The following is a 23382-nucleotide window of genomic DNA, read 5'->3' on the forward strand; positions in this document are numbered from 1 at the left end:
TTTCCGATTTGGATTCCTTTTATTTCTTTGTCTTCTCTGATTGCTGTGGCTAACACTTCCAAAACTATGTTGAATAATAGTGGTGAGAGTGGGCAACCTTGTCTTGTTCCTGATCTTAGTGGAAATGGTTTCAGTTTTTCACCATCGAGAACGATGTTGGCTGTGGGTTTGTCATATATGGCCTTTATTATGTTGAGGAAAGTTCCCTCTATGCCTACTTTCTGCAGGGCTTTTATCATAAATGGGTGTTGAATTTTGTCGAAAGCTTTCTCTGCATCTATTGAGATGATCATATGGTTTTTCTCCTTCAATTTGTTAATATGGTGTATCACGTTGATTGATTTGCGTATATTGAAGAATCCTTGCATTCCTGGAATAAACCCCCCTTGGTCGTTGAGTGAAGCTGGGTCTTGAGGTTGAGATGGAGATGTCTGAGAGATTTTCGCCATTTGGTATTATGTGGAGCTGGGAGGTCTCTTGTGGACCAGTGTCCTGAAGTTGGCTCTCCCACCTCAGAGGCACAGCCCTGATGCCTGGCTGGAGCACCAAGAGCCTTTCATCCACACGGCTCAGAATAAAAGGGAGAAAAAATAAAAAGAAAGAATGAAAGAGGATAAAATAAAATAAAATAAAGCTATTATAATAAAAAATAAGAAAAATAATTATTAAGAATAAATTTATTAAGAAATTTTTTTTTAATTTTTAAAAGTAGATTTATTAATTTTTTATAATAAAAAATAAGGAAAAAATTATTAAGAAAAAAATTTATTAAGAAAAAAATTTTAATTTTTTAAAATAAAAAATACGAAAAAACTTATTAAAAATTTTTTTTAATTTTTAAAAATAGAAAATAAGGAAAAAATTATTAATAAAACATTCATTAGGAAAAAAGCTTTTTTAATTAAAAAAAACAAAAAACAAAAACGGACGGACCTAACCCTAGGAATAATGGTTAAAGCAAAACTATACAGACTATATCTCACCCAGAAGCGTATACATATACACTCACAAAAAAAGGAAAAGGGGAAAAATTAATATATCCTGCTCCCAAAGTCCACCTCCTTAATTTGGGATGATTCATTGTCTATTCAGGTATTCCACAGATGCAGGTACATCAAGTTTATTGTGGGGATTTAATGTGCTGCTCCTGAGGCTGCTGGGAGAGATTTCCCTTTCTCTTCTTTGTTCGCACAGCTCCCGGGGTTCAGCTTTGGATGTGGTCCCACCTCTGCATGTAGGTCGCCTGAGGGCATCTGTTCTGCGCTCACACAGGATGGGGTTAAAGGAGCAGGTGCTTGGGGGCTCTGGCTCACTCAGGCAGGGGGGAGGGAGCGGTACGGAGGAGGCGGGGCGAGCCTGCGGCGTCAGAGGCGTCATGACGTTGCAGCAGCCCGAGGCGCGCCGTGCGTTCTCCCGGGGATGTTGTCCCCGGATCACGGGAGCCTGGCGGTGGCGGGCTGCACCGGCTCCCGGGAGGGGCGGTGTGGAGAGTGACCTGTGCTCGCACACAGGCTTCTTGGTGGTGGCAGCAGCAGCCTTAGAGTCTCATGCCCGTCTCTGGGGTCCACGCTGATGGCCGCGGCTCGCGCCTGTCTCTGGAGCTCGTTTAGGCAGCGCTCTGAATCCCCTCTCCTCGCGCACCAGGAAACAAAGAGGTAAGAAAAAGTCTCTTGCCTCTTCGGCAGCTGCAGACTTTTCCCGGACTCCCTCCCGGCTCGCCGTGGCGCACTAGCCCCTTCAGGCTGTGTTCACGCCGCCAACCCCAGTCCTCTCCCTGCGATCCGACCGCAGCCCGAGCCTCAGCTCCAGCCCCGCCCGCCCTGGCGGGGGAGCAGACAAGCCTCGCGGGCTGGTGAGTGCTGCTCGGCGCCGAGCCTCCGTGCGGGAACCTCTCCGCTTTGCCCTCCGCACCCCTGTGGCTGCGCTCTCCTCCGTGGCTCCGAATCTCCCCCCTCCGCCACCCGCAGTCTCCGCCCGCGAAGGGGCTCCTAGTGTGTGGACGCCTTTCCTCCTTCACGGCTCCCTCCCGCTGGTGCAGGCCCCGTCCCTATTTTGTGTCTGTTGTTTCTTTTTTCTTTTGCCCTACCCAAGTACGGGGGGAGTTTCTTGCCTTTTGGGAGGTCTGAGGTCCTCTGCCAGCGTTCAGTGGGTGTTCTGTAGGAGCAGTTCCACGTGTAGATGTATTTCTGATTTATCTGTGGGAAGGAAGGTGATTTCCGCGTCTTACTCTTCCGCCATCTTGCCCAGACCCCCTGTTTCACAAATATTCTTAATGGTGTCTAGAATGTTGAATCCTTTCCAGAAGATTTTCAATTTACTTTGCCCAGACCCCCTTTTTCACAAATATTCTTAATGGTGTCTAGAATGTTGAATCCTTTCCAGAAGATTTTCAATTTACTTTGCCCAGACCTATCAGAGGAATCATTGTCTATGGCAACTATAGCCTTGCAAACTGTATTTCTTAAATAATAAGACTTTGAAGTTGAAATTAAACCTTGATCCATAGGCTACAGATGGCATTGTCAATGAGCAGTAATATTTTGAATCTTTTTTTTTTTTGCAAGCATTAGGTCTTAACAGTGGCCTTAAAATATTCAGTAAAGCATGTTGTAAACGGATGTGTAGTCATCCAGGCTTTGTTGTTCCACTTATACAGCACAGTGCCGAGTAGATTTAGCATAATTCTCAAGGGCCTTAGGATTTTCAAAACGTTAAATGAGCATTGGCTTCAACTTAAATCATCAGCTGCATTGGCCCCTAACAAGAGAGTGGGCCTGTCTTTTGAAGCCAGCCATTGACTTCTCCTCTAAAGCTATGAAAGTCCTAGGTGGCATCTTCTTCCATCATAAGGCTGCTTTGTCTGCTTGAAAATCTGTTGTTTAGTGTAGTCTCCTTCATTAATGATCTGAGCTAGATCTTCTGGATAATTTGCTGCAGCTTCTACATCAGCAATTGCGGCTTCACTTTGTACTTTTATGTTATAGAGATGGCTTCTTTCCTTGAATTTCATGAACCAACCTCTGCTAGCTTCAAACTTTTCTTCTGTAGCTTCCTCACCTCTCTTGGCCTTCAGAGAATTGAAGAGAGTTAGAACTTTGTTCTGGATTAGGCTTTGGCTTAAGGAAATGTTGTGGCTGGTTTGATCTTCTATCCAAACTACTAAAACTTTCCGCATATCAACAATAAGGCTGTTTCACTTTCTTATTATTCACGTGTTCACTGGAGTAGCACTTCTAATTTCCTTCAAAAACTTTCCCTTTGCACTCACAACCTGGCTAATTGTTTGGCACGAGAGGCCTAGCTTTCAGCCGGTTTTGGCTTTTGACCTGCCTTCCCCACTAAGCTTAATCATCCCTAGCTTTTGATTCAAAGGGAGACATGTGTGACTCTTTCTTTCACTTGAACACTTAGAGGCCATTGTAGGTTCATTAATTGGCCTAATTTCAATATTTTTGTGTCTCAGGGAATAGGAAGGCCTAAGGAGAGGAAGAAAGAGGAATTGCTCATCTGTGGAGCAGTCAGAACACACACGACATTTATCAATTTTTTGCTGTTTAATACGGGTACAGTTGGTGGTGCTGCCAAAAATTATAATAGTAACATCAAAAGATCACTGATCATAGACCATCATAACAAATATAATCATAAAGAAAGAGGTTTAAATATTGCAAGAATTACCAAAATGTGACACAGAAACACGAAATGAGCAAATGCTGTTGAAAAATAACAGAGTCAGACATAAACAAGAATGAAATAATGCCATTTGCAGCAACGTGGATGGACCTAGAGATTATCATACAAGGTGACGTAAGTCAGACAGAGAAAGACAAATACCACACGATATCACTTATATATGGAATGTAAATAAATGCTACAAATGAACTTATTTACAAAACAGAAATAGACCCACAAACACAGAAAACAAACTTAGGGTTACCAAAGGGGAAGTGGGGGAAAAGATAAATTAGGAGGATGGAATTAACATATACACATTACTATATATAAAATATTAATAGGTAAAAAACAAGGACCTACTGTATAGCACAGGAATCTATACCCAATATTTTGTAATAACTTATAAGGGAAAAAGAATCTGAGAAAGAATATATATATATGTATATACTGTTTTTCAGAATATATATATATGAACCACTATGCTGTACACCTGAAACTAATATGACATTGTAAATCAACTACACTTCAATAAAAATAAAAAATAAATAAATGGCACTGATACACTTGTTAGACTCAGGGTTGCCACAAACCTTCAATTTGTAAAAAATACAATATCTGCAAAGTATAGTAAAATGAGGTATGCCTGTATTAAAAATCCCCCTTAATTTATCTTATTTTTCTAACCAAAAATCTGCTATTTTGTATATGATCATAATAAACTGCCAGTGATTTTATTCATATGCCTTTGAATATAATCTTACAGCTTTTAAAACTTTAAAATATTGATTATTCTTTTGTTAATTCCTCAAATGATATAACAGTTTTAACTTTATATGTTTAAGAAATAAAACCTCAAAGTTAAGTGTGAATATATTTAAATTTTTATTAAATTTCTCAATTTTAGTTAAATTAAGAACTTAAATTCCAAAACAACTGAAGGAAAGAGAAATGGTTAAAATAACCTCATTGCACGTAAAATATTGAAATTTCAGTTTTAAAAAACCAACAGTTGAGATGTGTTGACTTAAGAGAAGTTTGCAGAAAGATTATATTTGAAAGGACAAAATCATTCAGAAAACCAGGAAAACATGAGGTGCTATGGAAGGAATTATGTGATTAGTGACAAATTCAATATATGTTAATTATAAATGGAAAACTTTGAGGCTTTTACTTTTTGCCTAGGATGCAAAAAGTTGAAGAGAGTTTTTCCAACCTAAAAATAAGAAGAAGTCAGGTAAATTACAAAGTCATAACTTGAGATCATCAGAGAGCTGATGTCAAAGGGAACCCAACTGTAAATCCAAAGCCAGGCAGTCTGCTCCAAGGAGAAATGAGGTGCAAGCAGTGACTGATGTGGCAGGTCATGGGGGGAGAGATGATGGATGCTGTTCAGCTAAGCTTCTTAATGAATTTCTTAAGGCCAAGTGAGAGTATTGGAACCTTGGGCGTCATAGACACAAGAAGAGTCTGCATTCGCAGGTTCTTATTCACAGACCTCCAGTGGGTGCTCATGAGGAAAATTAGGAGCAAGGAGTCAGAGATGGGAGTCTTCCACAGTAACAGTGTCTCTGGGAAAAACATGAAGCTCCTCCTAGAAAGTTCTCTCAAGTGGTACAAAATATTTACAATGATAGGGAAAGGAAAACAAATGTCGTTGTCCCCAAAGAACATATGAAGACCAGTTGCAGCTGGGGAAAAGGTGGAAAGGCAGGAAAAATCCTGGGGCTAGGACCCTACACTAACACAATTATGTTCCCCTATCCTTGGTCAATGAGTGGGAAACTCTCTTGCCAACAAAGCCCACCAAATATTCAAGGCACAGTATGGCTGCAATGGGGAAAAAGAGCATGACCATTAACAAAGCCCCCCACTCCAGAGGCCTAGGGCCAGGGCTTGCCTAAGAATGAAGCTGGACCAAGGCCACAGAGAAACACCTTGTCTCCCCCTGCCCCTGGGTGGTGAGCAATCACAGTGGCTTATGAAAAAGGAGCAAAGAAATAGCTCCTGTGTAGTGCAGGTGCACAGGGAAGACCGGAAGTTGAGACGTAGCATAAACAAACGAATCAAAAACCCACTGGAAATGCTGGTCCATCCCTGCCTGAAAGCACATGCTAAAGGAAGTTGAAGCAAGCCATAGTGAAAGTTACCATAACAATAACAAATCAAATTTAGCTTAACCCCTGACTAGATTGACTCACTCCTCTCATCCTTCCACATTAATAGCCTAGCAGAAGAAGAGGCATGCACATTTCCAAGCATAAATACCATTTACCTGAGTCTCTACTAGTCTACACAAGATGTATGGAATGCAGTGAAAAATTATGAGATGCACAAAAAGCAAAAAACAAAACAAAACAAAAAATCCACAACAATCTGCTGGTCAAGAGACAAAATAATCAATAGAACTAGATGTTGAATGATACAGCCCAGATGTTGAAACTATCAGACAGGGATTTTGACATAACTATGATTCATATGTTAAAATCTCTAGTGAAGGAAGTGGACAATAGGATTTAACACGTGGGGGATTTCAGCAGGGAGATGAGAACTGTAAGAAAGAAATGAATATAAATGCTGGAAATAATTTTTAAAAACAATAACAGAGATAAAGAATAGTTTTGATAGGCTCACCTGTAGACTTGACAGGAATAAGTCTACAGGACTTATTCTTATAGCTGAGGAATAAACTAGTTAACTTAAATATAGGTCAATAGAAACACAAACTGAATCACAAAAGAAAAATAAAAGTGAGAGAAAAATATCAGGCCACCTAAGAGTTGTGGGACAACATCAAACATTTTAACATACATACAACTGGTATCTCAAATGGAGAATAATTTTTGATTTGAGACATTCCTCTTGATAATACAAGCATTTAGTGTTATAAATCTCTCTCTTGGTAGTGCTTTAGCTGACTCTCACAAATTTTCATATGCTGAATTTTTATTCATCAATGTACTTTTTTATTTCCCTTGTGATATCCTCTTTAGCCAACAGATTATTTAGAAGTGTGTTGTTTAATCTTCAAGTGTTTGGAAATTTTCCTGTTATTTTTCTATTATTTATTTCTAGTTTGATTCCATTTTGATCAGAAAATATACAATATATAATTTCTTTTTAATTAGCTGAGAATTTTTTATGGCCCAGGATGTGGTCTCTCTTGGTATATGTCCCATGGACGTTTGAAAAAGTATTCTGCCATTGTTGAGTGAAGTGTTGTGTAAATGTCAATTGGATCCCGTTGACTGATTGTGTCTTCATTTTATACTCATGATGATTTTCTGTCTGGTGTCCTATCAATTGTTAAAAAAAGGAATGTTAAAGTCTCCAACTGTAATTGTGGATTTGTCCATTTCTTCTTTTAATTCTATAAACTTTGCTTCACATGTTTTTTATCTGTTGTTTGGTGCACACACATTTAGGATACTTGTATCTTCTTGGAGAACTGACCCTTCGATATATAATGTATATCAAAGTATATAATGTCACTCTCTGTCCCTGGTATTTTCTTTGCTCTGAAGTCAACTTTATCTGATATTAATATGTTCACAATATATTCTTGCTTTCACCTGACTAAAAATATTTGCATTTCCTATATATTTATCATTTGATTTCTTTACTTTTAATCTATGTGTATCATTATATTTGAAGTGAGTTTCAGGTTTTTAATTCACTATGCCAATATCTGGTTTTTAATTTGTGTATTTAGACTATTTACATTTAATGAAATTATTGAGGAATTAAAGCTTTAATCTGCCATTTTTATTTTTTGTTTTCTTTTGTACTCAGTAATTTTTTTTTCTCTTGTTTTCTTTTTTCCTGCCTTCTTGTAGGTTACTTAACAGTTTTAGGAATCCATTTTGATTTATCTGTGGGGTTTTTGATGTATATATTTAGCTTTTTTAAAAGTGGTTTCTCTTGGAATTACATTATATATGAATATATATTATAAGTCTACTGGTGTTAACATTTTACCTGTTCAAGTGAAGTATAGAAACTTTGCCATCCTCTACATCTCTTTACCATCCATTTAACAAAATATCAATTTTATTTATTTTTTTATTGGAGTAAAATTGCTTTACAATGTTGTGTTACTTTCTACTGTACAATGAAGTGAATCAGCTTTATGTATACCTATATCCCCTCCCTCTTGGAACTCCCTCCCACCCTCTGATCCCACCCACCTAGGTCATCACAGAGCACTGAGCTGAGCTCCCTGTGCTATACAGCAGGTTCCCACTAGCTATCTATTTTACACATGGTAGTATATTTATGTCAAACCTAATCTCCCAATTCGTCCCACCCTCCCCCACCTGCCTGTGTCCACATGTCCATTCTCTACGTCTACACCTCTATTCCTGCCCTACAAATAGGTTCATCTGTAACATTTTCCCACATATATGCATTAATATATGCTACTTGTTTTTCTCTTTCTGGCTTACTTCACTCTGTATGACAGACTCTAGGTCCATCCACATCTCTACAAATGACCAAATTTCGTTCCTTTTTATGGCTGAGTAATAGTCCATTGTATATATGTACTACATCTTCTTTATCCATTCATCTAACATTGGACATTTAGGTTGTTTCATGTCCTGGCTATTGTAAATAGTGCTGCAATGAACATTGGGGTACATGTGTCCTTTTGAATTATGGTTTTCTTAGGGTATATGCCCAGCAGTGGGATTGCTGGGTCATATGGTAGTTCTATTTTTAGTTTTTTAAGGAACCTACATACTGTTCTCCACAGTGGCTGTATCAATTTACATTCCCACCAACAGTGCAAAAGATTTCCCTTTTCTCCTCACCCTCTCCAGCATTTATTGTTTGTAGATTTTTTTGATGATGGCCATTCTGACTGATGTGAGGTGATACTTCATTGTAGTTTTGATTTGCATTTCTCTAATGATTAGTGATGCTGAGCATCTTTTCATGTGCCTCTTCGTCATCTGTATGTCTTCTTTGGTGAAATGTCTATTTAGGTCTTCTGTCCATTTTTTAATTGGGTTGTTTTTTTTTGATATTGAGCTCCATGGGCTGTTTGTATATTTTGGAGATTAATCCTTTGTCAGTTGCTTCATTTGCAAATATTTTCTCCCATTCTGAGGGCTGTCTTTTGGTCTTGTTTATGGTTTCCTTTGCTGTGCAAAAGCTTTTAAGTTTAATTAGGTCCCATTTGTTTATTTTTGTTTTTATTTCCATTACTCTAGGGGGTGGGTCAAAAAAGATCTTGCTGTGGTTTATATCAAAGAGTGTTTTTCTTATGTTTTCCTCTAAGAGTTTTATAGTGTCTGGTCTTACATTTAGGTCTTTGATCCATCTGGAGTTTATTTTTGTGTACGGTGTTAGGGAGTGTTCTAATTTGATTCTTTTACATGTAGCTGTCCAGTTTTCCCAGCACCACTTGTTGAAGAGGCTGTCTTTTCTCCATTGTATGTTTTTGCCTCCTTTGTCATAGATTAGGTGACCATGTGTGTGTGGGTTTACTTCTGAGCTTTCTATCCTGTACCATTGATCTATATTCTGTTTTTTTGCCAGTACCATACTCTCTTGATTACTGTAGCTTTGTAGTATAGTCTGAAGTCAGGGAGCCTGATTCCTCCAGCTCCGTTTTTCTTTCTCAAGATTGCTTTGGCTATTCAGGGTCTTTTGTGTTTCCATACAAATTGTAAAACTTTTTGTTCTAATTCTGTGAAGAATGCCACTGGTAGTTTGATAGGGATTGCATTGAACCTGTAGATTGCTTTGGGTAGTATAGTCTTTTTCACAATATAGATTCTTCCAATCCAAGAACACAGTATATTTGTCCATCTGTTTATATCATCTTTCATTTCTTTCATCAGTGTTTTATAGTTTTCTGAGTACACGTCTTTTGCCTCCTTAGGTAGGTTCATTCTTAGGTATTTTATTCTTTTTGTTGCAAAGGTAAATGGGATTGTTTCCTTAATTTCTCTTTCTGCCCTTTTGTTGTTAGTGTATAGGAATGCCAGAGATTTCTGTTCATTAATTTTGTATCCTGCAACCTTAACAAATTCACTGATTAGTTCTAATAGTTTTCTGGTGGCATCTTTAGGATTTTCTATGTATAGTATCATGTCATCTGCAAACAGTGACAATTTTACTTCTTTTCCAGTTTGTATTCCTTTTATTTCTTTTTCTTCCCTGATTGATGTGGCTTGGACTTCAAAAACTATGTTGAATAATAGTGGTGAGAGTGGACACTCTTTTCTTGCTCCTGATTTTAGTGGAAATGCTTTCACTTTTTCACCATTGTGTATGATGTTAGCCGTGGGTTTGCCATATGTGGGCTTTATTACGTTGAGGTAGGTTCCCTGTATGCCCATTTTCTTGAGAGTTTTTATCATAAATTGGTGTTGAATTTTGTCAAAAGCTTTTTCTGCATCTACTGAGATGATCACATGGCTTTTATTCCTTAATTTGTTAATATGGTGTATCACATTGATTGATTTGTGTATATTGAAGAATTCTTTCATTCCTGGGATAAATCCCACTTGATCAAGTTGTATGATCCTTTAAATGTGTTGTTGGATTCTATTTGCTAGTATTTTGTTCAGGATTTTTGCATCTATGTTCATCAGTGATATTGGTCTGTAATTTTCTTTCTTTGTGATATCTTTGTCTGGTTTTGGTATCAGGGTGATGGTGACTTCATAGAACAAATTTGGGAGTGTTCCTCTCTCTGCAATTTTTTGGAAGACTTTGAGAAAGATGGGTGTTATTTCCTCTCTACATGTTTGATAGAATTCGCCTGTGAAACCATCTGGTCCTGGACTTTCGTTTGTTGGAAAGTTTTTAATTACAGTTTCAACTTCATTACTTATGATAGCTCTGTTCATATTTTCTAATTCTTCTCTTTCAGTCTTGGAAAATTGTACCTTTCCAAGAACTTGTCCATTTCTTCGTGTTTGTCCCTTTTATTGGCATATAGTTGTTTGTAGTAGTCTCTTATAATCATTTATATTTCTGCAGTGTCAGTTGTGATTTCTCCTTTTTTATTTCTAATTTTATTGATGACTCCTCTCCCTGTTTTTCCTGATGAGTCTGGCTAATGGTTTATCAATTTTGTTTATCTTCTCAAAGAACCAGCTTTTAGTTTTATTGGTCTTTGCTATTGTTTTCTTTGTTTCTATTTCATTTTTTTCTGCTCTGATCTTTATGATTTCTTTCCTTCTGCTGACTTTGGGTTTCATTTGTTCTTCTTTCGCTAGTTCCTTTAGGTGTAAGGTTAGATTGTTTATTTGAGATTTTTCTTGTTTCTTGAGGTAGGCTTGTATAGCTATAAACTTCCCTCTTAGAACTGCTTTTGCTGCATCCCATAGGTTTTGGATCATCGTGTTTTCATTGTCATTTGTCTCTAGGTATTTGTTTATTTCCTCTTTGATTTCTTCAGTGATCTCTTGGTTATTTAGTAACGTATTGTTTAGCCTCCATGTGTTTGTGCTTTTTACGTTTTTTCCCCTGTAACTGATTTCTAATCTCATAGTATTGTGGTCAGAAAAGATGCTTGATATGATTTCAATTTTCTTAAATTTACTGAGGCTTGATTTGTAACCCAAGATGTGATGTATCCTGGAGAATGTTCCGTGCACACTTGAGAAGAAAGTGTAATCTGTGGTTTTTGGATGGAATGTCCTATAAATATCAATTAGATCTATCTGGTCTATTGTGTCATTTAAAGCTTGTGTTTCCTTATTAATTTTCTGTTTGGATGATCTGTCCATTGGTGTAAGTGAGGTGTTAAAGTCCCCCACTATTATTGTGTTACTGTCGATTTCCTCTTTTAGAGCTGTTAGCAGTTGCCTTAAGTATTGAGGTGCTCCTATGTTGGGTGCATATATATTTATAATTGCTATATCTTCTTCTTGGATTGATCCCTTGATCATTATGTAGTGTCCTTCCTTGTCTCTTGTAACATTCTTTATTTTAAAGTCTATTTTATCTGCTATGAGTATTGCTACTCCAGCTTTTGATTTCCATTTGCATGGAATATCTTTTTCCATCCTTTCACTTTCAGTCTGTATGTGTTCCTAGGTTTGAAGTGGGTCTCTTGTAGACAGCATATATATGGGTCTTGTTTTTGTATCCATTCAGCCAGCCTATGTCTTTTGTTTGGAGCATTTAATCCATTTACATTCAAGGTTATTATCGATATGTATGTTCCTATTACCATTTTCTTAATTGCTTTGGGTTTGTTTTTGTGGGTCTTTTTCTTCTCTTGTGTTTCCTACCTATAGAAGTTCCTTTAGCTTTTGTTTTAAAGCTGGTTTGGTGGTGCTGAATTCTCTTAGCTTTTGCTTGTGAAAAGCTTTTGATTTCTCCATCGAATCTGAATGAGATCCTTGTTGGGTAGAGTAATCATGGTTGCAGGTTTTTCTCTTTCATCACTTTAAGTTCCTGCCACTCCCTTCTGGTGTGTAGAGTTTCTGCTGAAAATCAGCTGTTAACCTTATGGGGATTCCTTTGTATGTTATTTTTGGTTTTCTCTTGCTGCTTTAAAATATTTTCTTTGAATTTAATTTTTGTTAGTTTGATTAGTGTGTGTCTCAGTGTGTTTCTCTTTGGGTTTATCCTGCATGGGACTCTCTGCATTTCCTGGACTTGGGTGACTATTTCTTTTCCCAAGTTAGGGAAGTTTTCCACTATAATCTCTTCAAATATCTTCTCAGACCCTATCTTTTTCTCTTGTTCTTCTGGGACCCCTATAATTCAAATGTTGGTGTGTTTATTGTTGTTCTGTAGGTCTCTACAATTGTCTTCAATTATTTTCATTCTTTTTTCTTTATTTTGCTCCTCAGCAGTTATTTCCACCATTCTGTCTTCCAGCTCAATTATTCATTCTTCTGCCTCAGTTATTCTGTTATTGATTCCTTCTACTGTATTTTTCATTTCAGTTACTGTGTTGTTCATCTCTGTTTGTTTGTTCTTTAGTTTTTCTAGATCTTTGCCTCCATTCTATTTCCAAAATTCTGGATCATCTTTACTATCATAATTCTGAATTCTTTTTTTAGGTAGATTGCCTATTTCCTCTTCATTTATTTGGTCTTGTAGGTTTTTACCTTGCTCTTTCATCTGTGACATATTTTTTTGTCACCTCATTTTTTATTTTTATGGGTGAATTTGTGTTCCTGTCGTACTGGTTGTTTGGCCTAAGGCTTCCAGCACTGGAGTTTGTAGTCTTTTGGGTAGAACTCGCTCTTGGTGCCATGGTGAGGACCTCTGGGAGACCTCACTCCAATGAATATTCCCTGGGGTCTGAGGTTCTCTGTTACTCCAGTGGTTTGGACTTGAAGGTACCACTGGAGGAGCTCCAGTCCAACCCCTGGTTCATGAACCAAGATCCTGCAAGCCACATGGGGTGGCAAAAAACAAACAAACAAACAACAAAAAAGGAGTTGAACACTAACAAAGAGTAAAAAATAAAATAAAATTAGACCGCTAACAGATATATTAGAAAAGAATAAAGAAATAAAAGTATAGATGAAACAACAACCAGAAGGTAAAACAGAACCACAATAGTAAAAAAGAGGCGGAAAAAAAAAGAGAGAGAGCAACAAAAAAAGCCAGAAAAAGCCTTGGCTGTGGGGGGGTGGGGCTTTAGACAGGGGTGGGGCTTAAGCAGTGGGCGGGGCCTATGCTTAGTTCCCACAGGGTCAGAAAAGGCCCTGGGGGAGGTGGAGGTGGGGCTTAGGCTTAACACAGCAGGAGTGGCCCAGGTGTGCCTCTGGCCTTGGAGGTTGGAGGACCTGGTCCAGGACCCCAGCTGGCTCACAGGGCCTGAGTGGGTGGGGGAAACACTAGGTGTGTTCCCCCCGAGCCTCTGATCCCAGAGGGTCCCTCCTCTTTGGCCTCTCTTCTTCTCCCCATCCCTCCTATGTTGCTAAGACCAATGTATCCCAGAGGGGGACCTGGAGGGCAGGGGTTCGGCCCAGGAGCCCTGCAGGCTTCTCAGGGCCGATTTGGCAAGGGAAACACTATGCGTGTTCCCCCCTGATCCTTTGAGCCCCAGATCAAAGGATCCTTTGAGGTCCCTCCAGACATGGGAAACCTTCCTCCCTCCCAGACACCCCTCACGGGCGCTGGTCCTGTCTGGCCTCCACTTCTCCTTTCCCCACACTCTCCCCACATCCTACTCGGTCGCTCAGGGGTTCCTCCTGTCTCCTTGGGTGTTGAGGTCCCCCACCAGTGTCTGGCAGGTGCCCTAGTTGTGGGAGATGTGAACTCCATGTCTTCCCACACTGCCATTTGACTGCAACACCAGTATTATCATTTTTAGATATGACTCTCTATATTTAGAAACACAGTATTATAATTTTTGCATTAACTGTCAAACATGATTCAGAATATTCTAGAGGAGGAAAAAAGGCCTATCGTATTTACTCACATTTCTGCTTGCTGGATTCTTTCTTCTTTCTTGATATTGCAATGTTCTTTCCTTTTTTATTTTTCCTTTCTGCTGAGAGAACCTCCTTTAGCCATTCTTTTAGGATAGGACTGCTGGAAATACAACACATTAGAAAATGGCTTAATTCCTCTTACATTGATGAAAGATATTTTTGCTTGGTATGTGATTCTGTGTTGATAGCTATTTATTTCAGCATTTGAAAAGTATTGTGTCACTTCTTTCAGGCCTCCATGGTTTCTCATGATAAATCCACTATCATTTGAATTGCTTTTTACATAGAGTTGTCATTTCTTTCTCAATGCCTTCAAAAGTTTAATTATGATGTTTGGCATAAAATTTTTTGGCCTTATCCTGTATGAGGTTTGAGCAGACTCTTGAGTCTGTATTTTTATGATTTTTGCCAAATTTGGAACGTTTTCAGCTATTATTTCCTGGAGTATATTTTTAGTCCTACCTTCTTTCTCCTCTCTGTCCCAGGCTCTGATAACACATATCTTAATCTTTTGTTCAGTTCTTGTTTTTAGTCTATTTAATCTTTGTTGTTCAGATTGTATTGTTTTCTTTTCTAGTTCACTTATTCTTTCCCCATTTTCCTCTATTCTTTTTCTGATCCCATCTACTGAGCTTTTCATTTAGGTTATTGTATTTTTCATTCAAAAATTTCCATTCGATTTTCCTTATCTATATGTTTATTATTATTTTTATTGAGGTAAGTAATGTTGGTTTATGTTTCATGTGCACAACATTATATTTCAACTTCTATTTATACTACAGTGTTCTCACCACTGAAATTTTAGTTGTCATCCCTCACTATGCAGTTGACCTTGTTTCCCCTTTTTGCCCTCCCCTCACCTCTCTTCCCCTCTGGTAACCACCACTATGTTCTCTGTATCTGTTTGTTTTAGTTTGGTTTGGTTATTTATTTATGTATATTACATATTTGAGTGAAATCATATACGTATGATTTCCCTTGTGGGAATCCCTTGTGGTATGATGATTTTCTTTAGTGGTATGTTTGTGTTCCTTTCTGTCTAGTTGTTATGTATCTATTGTAGGTTTTTTGTTTGTGGTTACCATGGGGTTCACATATGTTGATCTATAACTATCTACTTCTTTTACACTGTTAGTCATTTAAATTCAGACACATTCTGAAAAAACTACTTTTACCTCCTTCCCTCATGTTTTGTGTTTTTGATGTCATATTTTGCATTTTCATATCTATCCCTTAACTGTCTATTGTGGTTATAGTAGTGGTTATACAATTTTTGTCTTTTAATCTTTGTTCTGGCTTATTTTAGTGGTTGGTCCACAACCTTTACTCTATATTTGCCTTTACTAGTGGGATTTCTCCTTTCCTATAAGTTCTTTACTTCCTGTTGTAGCCTTTACTTTTCCACTTAGAGAAGACCCTTTAACACTTCCTTTAGCATCAGCTTAGTATTGATGAACTCTTTTAGCTTTTGTTTGTCTGAGAAGTTCTTTATCTCTCCTTCAATGCTAAGTGATAACCTTGCTGGGGAGAGTACCCAAGGTTTCAGGATTTTTTCCTTTTCAGAACTTTAAATTTATCATGTCACTTCTTTCTGACCTGCAAAGTTTCTGCTCAAAAATCACCTAATAACCTTATGAGAGTTCCCTTGTATGCGAGTCTTTGTTTTTGTCTTGCTGCCTTTATAATTCTCTCTTTATCTTTAAATCATGCCATTTTAATTATAGTTTGTCTTAGAGTGGGTTTCTTTGGGTTCTACTTGTTTGGGTCTCTCTGTGCTTCCTGGACCTGGAAATCTGTTTTCTTTTTCACCTTCAGGTGGTTTTCAGCCATAAGTTCATCAAATACATTTACTACCCTTTTCTCTCTCTTCCTCTGCTAGGACCCCTATAGTGTGAATGTTAGTACTATGTATGTTAATGTTAGTCCCTTGAACTATCCTTGTTTTAAGAAACTTGGTTTTTTGGTTTTTTTTTTTTTCTGTTCTGATTGGATGATTTCCATTATTCTATCTTTCAGATTACTTGTGCATTCTTCTGTGTCACTTACTCTGCTGTTAATTTCTTCTATTGCATTTTTCAATTCAGTTATTTTCTTCTTCAGATCTGACTAGTTCTTTTAAAATATTTTCTAGTTCCTCGGTAAAATTCTCACTGCATTCATCTATTTTTTCCCCCCAAGTTCAGTTAGCATTCTTATTATTAATGCTTTGAACTCTTTGTCTGGTAAATTATTTATCTCTATCTCATTAGGATTTTTTCTTGTTCTTTCATTTGAAACAAATTCCTCTGCCTTCTCAGTTTGTCTAACTTTCTCTGTTTCTATGAAATTCGGCGATACCGTTACCTACCCCAGGCTTGAAGGGGTGTCCTTGTGTGGGAGCATCCCTATGCACTTGTGGTTGTATGTGCCAAGTAGCTTTGGTGGGAGATCTGGATCTAAAGTGAGCATGGATCGCATCTTCTTCCAGTGTGTGTTGGCTGCTATCACCTTGGTGGGAGGAGGGCTGGAGATGGAGGGGCTAGGGCCAGAGCCAGGTGTGAGCCAGGGATTCTCCACTGCTCAACGGCCATCACTACTCTGTTGGGGTCAGGGTCAGGGCCCAAGGTGAGTAGCAGAAGCCCTGGGACTTGGGTCCAAACTAATTTCTTTCCCTATAAGCGTGCACTCTCCCCTCAGCAAGGGAACTTCCACCCTAGTGGAAAGCAGAGACATGAAGGGCTCCAGCAGTCACCTGGTGTGGTCTGGGGTACATGATGGGACTGTCCCAGCCAGCCAGTCAGAGCTTCCAATCAGGAAGCTTCCAGGCAGTTCCCAATCCACTGCCTCCTCGTGGTAACATGGTACCCTGGTGACAGCTGCCTTCATCCTGCCCCGAGGCAGGTGATGTGTGAGCTGGCTCTGCTTCCTCCATGTGTGCAGTCCTTCCCCAGCAGAGGTATCTTTGCCCCAGTGGACAGCAGTGCTGGAGCGCAAGGGGCTGGTGCAGGCAGCCAGTGTGTGTTGGGGTGCACACTGTGGTGGTTACAGGAAACTGGCCAGAGCCCCAGCCCCTGTCCAACCTGCTTCCCATGCCTGGTTCCCAGGAGTAAGCAAGTGTGTGCGTGTGCTCTTCAAGAGTGGAGCATTGGTTTCTTACAGCCCTCTGGTGGGTCCCACTGGTTTTCAAACCAGCTAAGCAGCTAAGGAGGTTAGACTTCCTGGTGTCAGACGCCACAGCTGGGGTGTCCAGTCAAAGTTTTGTGTACTTCTGCATTTTTGATTCTGGTAGAAGAGCTCCTTTCAGCATTTCTTGTAAAGCATGTCTAGTGGTGATGAACTCCTTCAGCTTTTGTTTGTTTGGGAAAGCCTTTATTTCTCCTTCATATCAGAATGATAACTTTGCTGGCTAGAGTATTCGTGGCTGCCAGTTTTTCTTTCAGCACTTTGAGAATGTTATTCCACTCCTCCCCGGCCTGTAGTGTTTCTGCTGAGAAATCTGATGATATACAAATGGGGGTTCCTTTGTAGGGTACCATCATTTTTCTCCCCTGACTGCCTTTAAAATTCTTTCTTTGTCATTGATTTGTGACAATTTTAATGTAAGGTGTCTTGGAGAAGGTCTTTTTTCTCTGAGGTAACAAGGTGTCCTCTTAGCTTCATGGACCTCTATATCTGGTTCCTTCCCCAGGCTCTGGAAGTTGTCAGTTATTATTTCTTTGAATAAATTCTCTGCTCCTTTCTCCCTCTCTTCTTCTTCTGGGGAACCATAACCCTAATATTGCCCTTCCTAAAAGAATCAAATAGTTCTCATAGATTTCCTTATTTTAAGAGTATCTTAATTCTTTTTCCTCTTCTATTTGCATCATTTCTAGATTCCGATCTTTGAGATCACTAATTCTCTCTTCCAGGAGGTTTGCTTTATTTTCAGTGTTTTTGAATGTACTCTTCAGCTTGTTTATTGAGTTTTCAGCTCCAGATTTTCTCTTTAGTTCTTTTTTAAAGTTTCAATTTCTTTGGTAAAGGATTCCTTCTGGTCACTTCTGTCCATTAATTTTTATTCCTGAGCTCACTGAACTGCCTTTCTGAGTTTTTCCATGACAGCAATTTTGAATTCTCTGTAAGTTAGACTGTAATATTCTGTAACTTTAAGTTCGGTTTCTGAAGAATTATCTTTGTGTGTGTGTGTGTGTGTGTGTGTTGTGTGTGTGTGGTATGTGTGTGTGTGGTGTGTGCGTGTCTGTGTGTCTGTGTATGTGTCTGTGTGTCTGTGGTGTGTGTGTCTGTGTGTGTGTCTGTGCGTGTGTGCGTGTGTGTGTGTCTGTGTGTGTGCGTGTGTGTCTGTGTGTGTGGTGTCTGCGTGTGTGTGCGTCTGTGTGTGTGTGCACGCATGTGTGTGTGTCTGTGTGTCTGTGCGTGTGTGCGTGTGTGTCTGTGTGTGTGTGTCTGTGCATGTGTGTGCATGTGTGTGTCTGTGTGTGTGCGTGTGTGCGTGTGTGTGTGTCTGTGTGTGTCTGTGCATGTGTGTGGTGTGTGTGTGTGGTGTGTGTGCGTGTGTCTGTGTGTGTGTCTGTGTGTGGTGTCTGCGTGTGCGTGTGTGTGTGTCTGTGTGTGTGGTGTGTGTGTGCGTGTGTGTGTGTCTGTGTGTGTGTGCATGTGTGTGTGTGTGTGTCTGTGTGTATGTGGTGTATGTGTGTGTCTGTGTGTGTCTGTGTGTGTGGGCAGTACAGTGTTACTGTGGTTCATCGTGGCGCTTGATCATTTGTTCACGTGCTGGTGCATTTGAAGGGGTGAATTTGAAGGTAAAGATTTTTTTTTTTCTTTTTAAAATAAGGATTCAGCAGGTTAGACATTACAGTCGCTTATTTCCAGTAGGTGGTGCTATAGCACCAGTTTCTGATTTCTCTTAGCTGAGCTGCCTCTGCTTCTACTTGAGAGTCGGCACTTTCCACCTTCCACTGCCTCGTTAGTCACCCAGTGCCCCGTGTTCAGTGCTTGTGCCTCCAGGGTTGCTGGTGTCTTGCTGCTGCAAGCGTTGCTGCTTGGGGCACTAGGATGGTGTTTCTGCTGTGCACCTGCTTTGCAAGCTCTGCAGCTGTTGGGGGAGGGAAGGGGTGCAGGAGGGTCTGGGATCATGCACCTCTGCCATGTCTGGTGGTGTCCGATTCTTGGGCCTCACTGCGGCAGGAATTGCGGGTGCCTTTGAAGCTGGAGGGATGGGGTCCCATGCTCTGCTGCCACTGCTGCCAGGTTGCCTGTGCTGTGGGTACAGCTGCCGCCACAAGGCTGGTATGTGAGCCTCCTTCCCTGATGCTACCAGGTTCTCTGGGTCTGTGGGCTTTCGGCTGTTGCGGCTGGGGGCCGAGATTGCAGGCATTGTCCGTTGCTTCCCTGGCTCTGCTTCCTTTGTGTCTTCTAGCACACCCACCTGTAGATGTGCAGATGCGTGGGATTCTCCTGTGTCCTGGTACTCTGGGCAGAGGCGCTTTCTGAGTTGTGGGTGCTTTACTTGTAGAGTGAAGTGGAGAGGAAAAGGGAACATCTCACTCCACTATGATGCCGATGTCACTCCTTTATTTTATTTCTTTGCTGAGACTACATTTCTTTGCTGAGGTTTTCTATTTTTTCATTTGTTTCTGTAATTCCTTACTGAAGTGTTCTAATCATGACTGCTTTAAAATCTTTGTCAGACAATTCTAACAACTTTGTCATATTGGGGTTTGGCATCTATTGACTTCTTTTTAAAATTGTTTTAGATCTTCCTGTTTCTTGGTGTAAGTAGTGTCTTTTGATTTGATACCTGGACATTTTTGTATTATATTGTGAGACATATCTTATTTAAACCTATTGTAGCTGGATTTATGTGATACCACTCTAGCCAGAGAAGATCAGCCTTGCTACTGCCAGTTGGAAATCAAAGTACAAGTTTCTAAAAAAGTGTGCTCTGCTGACACACAGTTGGGAGGGCCTTGTTATTGCTTGGTGGTGTAGGGAGTTTCGGAGTTGCCGTTCTCCATATGGTCTCCACTGACACTGCGGGGGTAGGCTTGTTACTAGCCGGCAGAGATGAAACACTTGGCTCATTACTTGGCCATCTCTGAAACCATGGCCAAACCACGGAAGGGAGGGGATTGGGGTAACTTATTATAGTCTTACAAGGGTGGTGGTGCAGGACTTCACTGGCGTGATTGAGGTGGAGCTATGCTTTTTTATTTTCTTTGATGTAGAGGAAAATGGAGTAGAGAAGTTATTTTCTAAAAGTCTTCTGTCTGGCTAAGCTGCCCCTTTCCTGCTTCCTTGGGCTAGAGAGGCTTTTGTTGGAGTTTCTTTTTACGTGCCTGTTGGTGTTTTCAGTTTGCTAGTTTCTTTGGCTACAGGTCTGGGATATATGACAAAAAGATGCTCCAAGGAACTCACCACTGTGTCATTCCCCCTGGATCTTATGGTCGCTAGACAGTCTTCTTTCTCCTTTCTAATCTTCAGAATTTTCTTATGTTTGTTGTATATATAATGTATATAATATCCAGGATTCATATGTGTGTGTGTGTGTATATATATATATACAATATTCAGTGTTTTTAGTTGTACTCATTGGGAGGAATAAGAAGTATGTCTACTCTATCTTCCAGGAAACAGAGTCTTCTTATTTTTCCTTTTTGTTTACTTTTTACTTACTGATGTTTTGTCTTTACTATTTTCTTATGTTCTAAATTGTATGATATTTTTACTGATAGACTTCCAAATATAAAATGTATTCCTTTAGGATAAAATTATTTGAGGGAGACGAAATAGAGATGTGAGTTCAAGGAGAAAAAGGACAGATGTTAATTTCTGAATGTTAAAGAAAAGCTTGATTATGTATTTAAAATAAATGGTGGTCGGTAAAAAATGTATTATTATATTCTTATTCCTTAGACACATTTAAAAAGACAGATATAACTGTTTTATTTAATAATGCTATATTTACATTAAATTGGGAATTACATCCTTTGGAACTACAAGAACTTCTGATTAATAATGGTAGTCATTTTAAAAATGGGCAAGAAAGTTTAGCATTTTCAAAGATATTAAGGACCATGTCAGCAAGAAAGATTGAACCATTGCTTTGTGGTATGTGCCTGAGTTTGAGATTGCTTGACTGTATGTGTGAATAGCTTCAGAGAATGTGAAATCGTTTTCCAAAGGGGTTGTGTCTGCTTACATTCTCATCAGCAGTGCATGCCAGTTCTCAGGGTCTTATGGTCTTGCCGGCACTGATATTTGTCAGATTTTAAAATTTTTGTTACTGTAGTCAGAGTAAAATGTTGTCTCACTTTGGTTCTAATTGCATTTCCTTGTTTGTTGAGAGGTGAGCACCTTTCAACTGCTTATTTCCATTTTTATTTTCTCTTCATTTAAGTGGCTAGAGTTGCCAATACTTAAATTTCCCCCCCAATATTCTATTGGTTTAATTTCAATTTTCACATTGACTTGAAGGCATTGTCTATGTCTTCACTAATCTTTTGTCAATTATTATGGTACATTTAACTTCTCAAAGCTTGTAGGTTATATAGTCGCTCTTGCTATGGTGTTTTTGATAAACATTTAATTTTAATGAAAACATGTATCAATCTTTTCCTTTAATGTTTGCAATTCTTTGTCTTGCTTGAAAAATTTCTTCTTAACTGCTAGGTAAGAGAGATATTTTGCTTTTTCTTCTGAAAGATTTTGTAACTTTGACATTCACATTTAAATCTCTAATTCATCTGGCATTGATTTTGTATGGAAGATGATATAAGATTCTGATTTCATTTTTCTTCTGTAAAATTGTTTGCATACATTTATTAATTCCTCTCTCACCCACATACTGTCAATGTCACCTCTATCAGAAGGTTAGTTTCCATGTATTCATAGGCTCGTTCTGGGCTTGGTCCATGGGTCTCTCTGAGAGACTACCATGGACTTTTATTTACGGTAGCTTTGAAACAAATATTGATATAATAATGAATCCTGTAGTTTCGTTGATCTTATTCTTCTCAAACATACTTAAATGACAGTGGCCTTTTTGTCTGATTTTTTTTTTTTTGCTTGTCCCTAGGGCTGGCTATTATTATCAATTAATTATTGCTTTTTAATGACTGGAGTTCTTTTCAGTCAGCTACCACAGAATAGATGGTGTAGAAGAGGAACCAAACATTCTGGGCTAGCAGAAAATCTCCCTGGTTCTCAGTGGAGCTCTATCAGATGAAAAAGTGTGTGTGTGTGTGTGTGTGTGTGTGTATATGTATGTGTGTCCTTGACAAAGACTGGGGCGGTGGGTGTAGTTATCTACTCATGGCTTCTTCTCTGTCTCCCTAGGGTAATTACAAAGAATGTGTCTATTTCTTCAGCTATCTTTTTCTCCCCCTGCCAATTCATTTTCCAACAAGGTAGCAGAAAGCTCTTGTAATGGTTGTTACAAGTTCCCTTCTGCTGTAGGTGGTCCAAACTAGGTTTCTTGGTTTTGATCTTCCTCTCTCTACGTGAACTCTTCAGTGGTGAGCAGCTTGTCTCCTTTTTCCTTTTTCCATCACCTTGGTCCAATGTGCACTCCACTCAGTAGCCCGTCTTTATTTATTTTGAAGTCGGAAGTCAAGGGTATTTATTAGTATCAGTTAAGATGGAATTTCCATTTTGCTTTCTTGATCTCCTTGCTTTTGGTTGATCTCAGAAAGATGTCAGCTCAGAGGTTTTTACACACCCAATCTGAAATCTTAGCTTGATGTTTGAAGTCACTGAAATAATTTATCTACCAGGTTTTATCTTTGATCAATATCAAACTCTGGAGACTATTTGCCTAGCAAAAAAATTTAACATATACACTGTGGAAAAGTTGTAATAGATCAAAATGCAATCAAGAGTTTAAGATAAACTGTTTTTGCAGATTTCAATTGTATTATACAAAGTGTTTGGCAAAAAGTTTTACTGGCATAATATATTTTTGAAATTCATAAATATGCTAACACATTTATTGAAATATGCATCAGAAGAAAATCTAGTATAATTGGTTATCTCATTTTCCATTTTTGGCATCATGATATAAGCAGAAAGTATTTATTAGTGTATACCACATCTCGTACTGAGTATAAATTAAGTCAGCAACTGACTTTTTAGCACTAAGAAATAGAATTACTAACTGGCTAACACATATTGAGAATCCCAAAAGAGCTACTAGAGATTATCTTTTAATATTTTGAAATGTTTTAGTTGAAAATAACCATGAGTATGAATCAAACAGTGGACGCAGGTTTGCAAATTCCTTATTTAAAATGCTACTTACTTTAAGGTGATCAATTCC

The 23382-nt window shown here is 38.9% G+C and overlaps 1 long non-coding RNA gene across 5 annotated transcripts in view; it reads left to right on the plus strand.

Moving 5' to 3' along the window:
* The first annotated feature begins 1433 nt into the window (after positions 1-1433).
* The window catches only part of LOC130708276 (uncharacterized), a 162001-nt gene continuing 140052 nt past the window's right edge, over positions 1434-23382 (plus strand). For all 5 annotated transcript variants that reach the window (XR_009008456.1, XR_009008458.1, XR_009008457.1 and 2 more), the window contains exon 1: positions 1434-1655. This is a non-coding gene — a long non-coding RNA (uncharacterized LOC130708276). The remainder of the gene's footprint in view (positions 1656-23382) is intronic.

The sequence above is a fragment of the Balaenoptera acutorostrata genome, chromosome 5 (genome assembly GCF_949987535.1).
Source record: "Balaenoptera acutorostrata chromosome 5, mBalAcu1.1, whole genome shotgun sequence".
NCBI lineage: Eukaryota > Metazoa > Chordata > Mammalia > Artiodactyla > Balaenopteridae > Balaenoptera > Balaenoptera acutorostrata.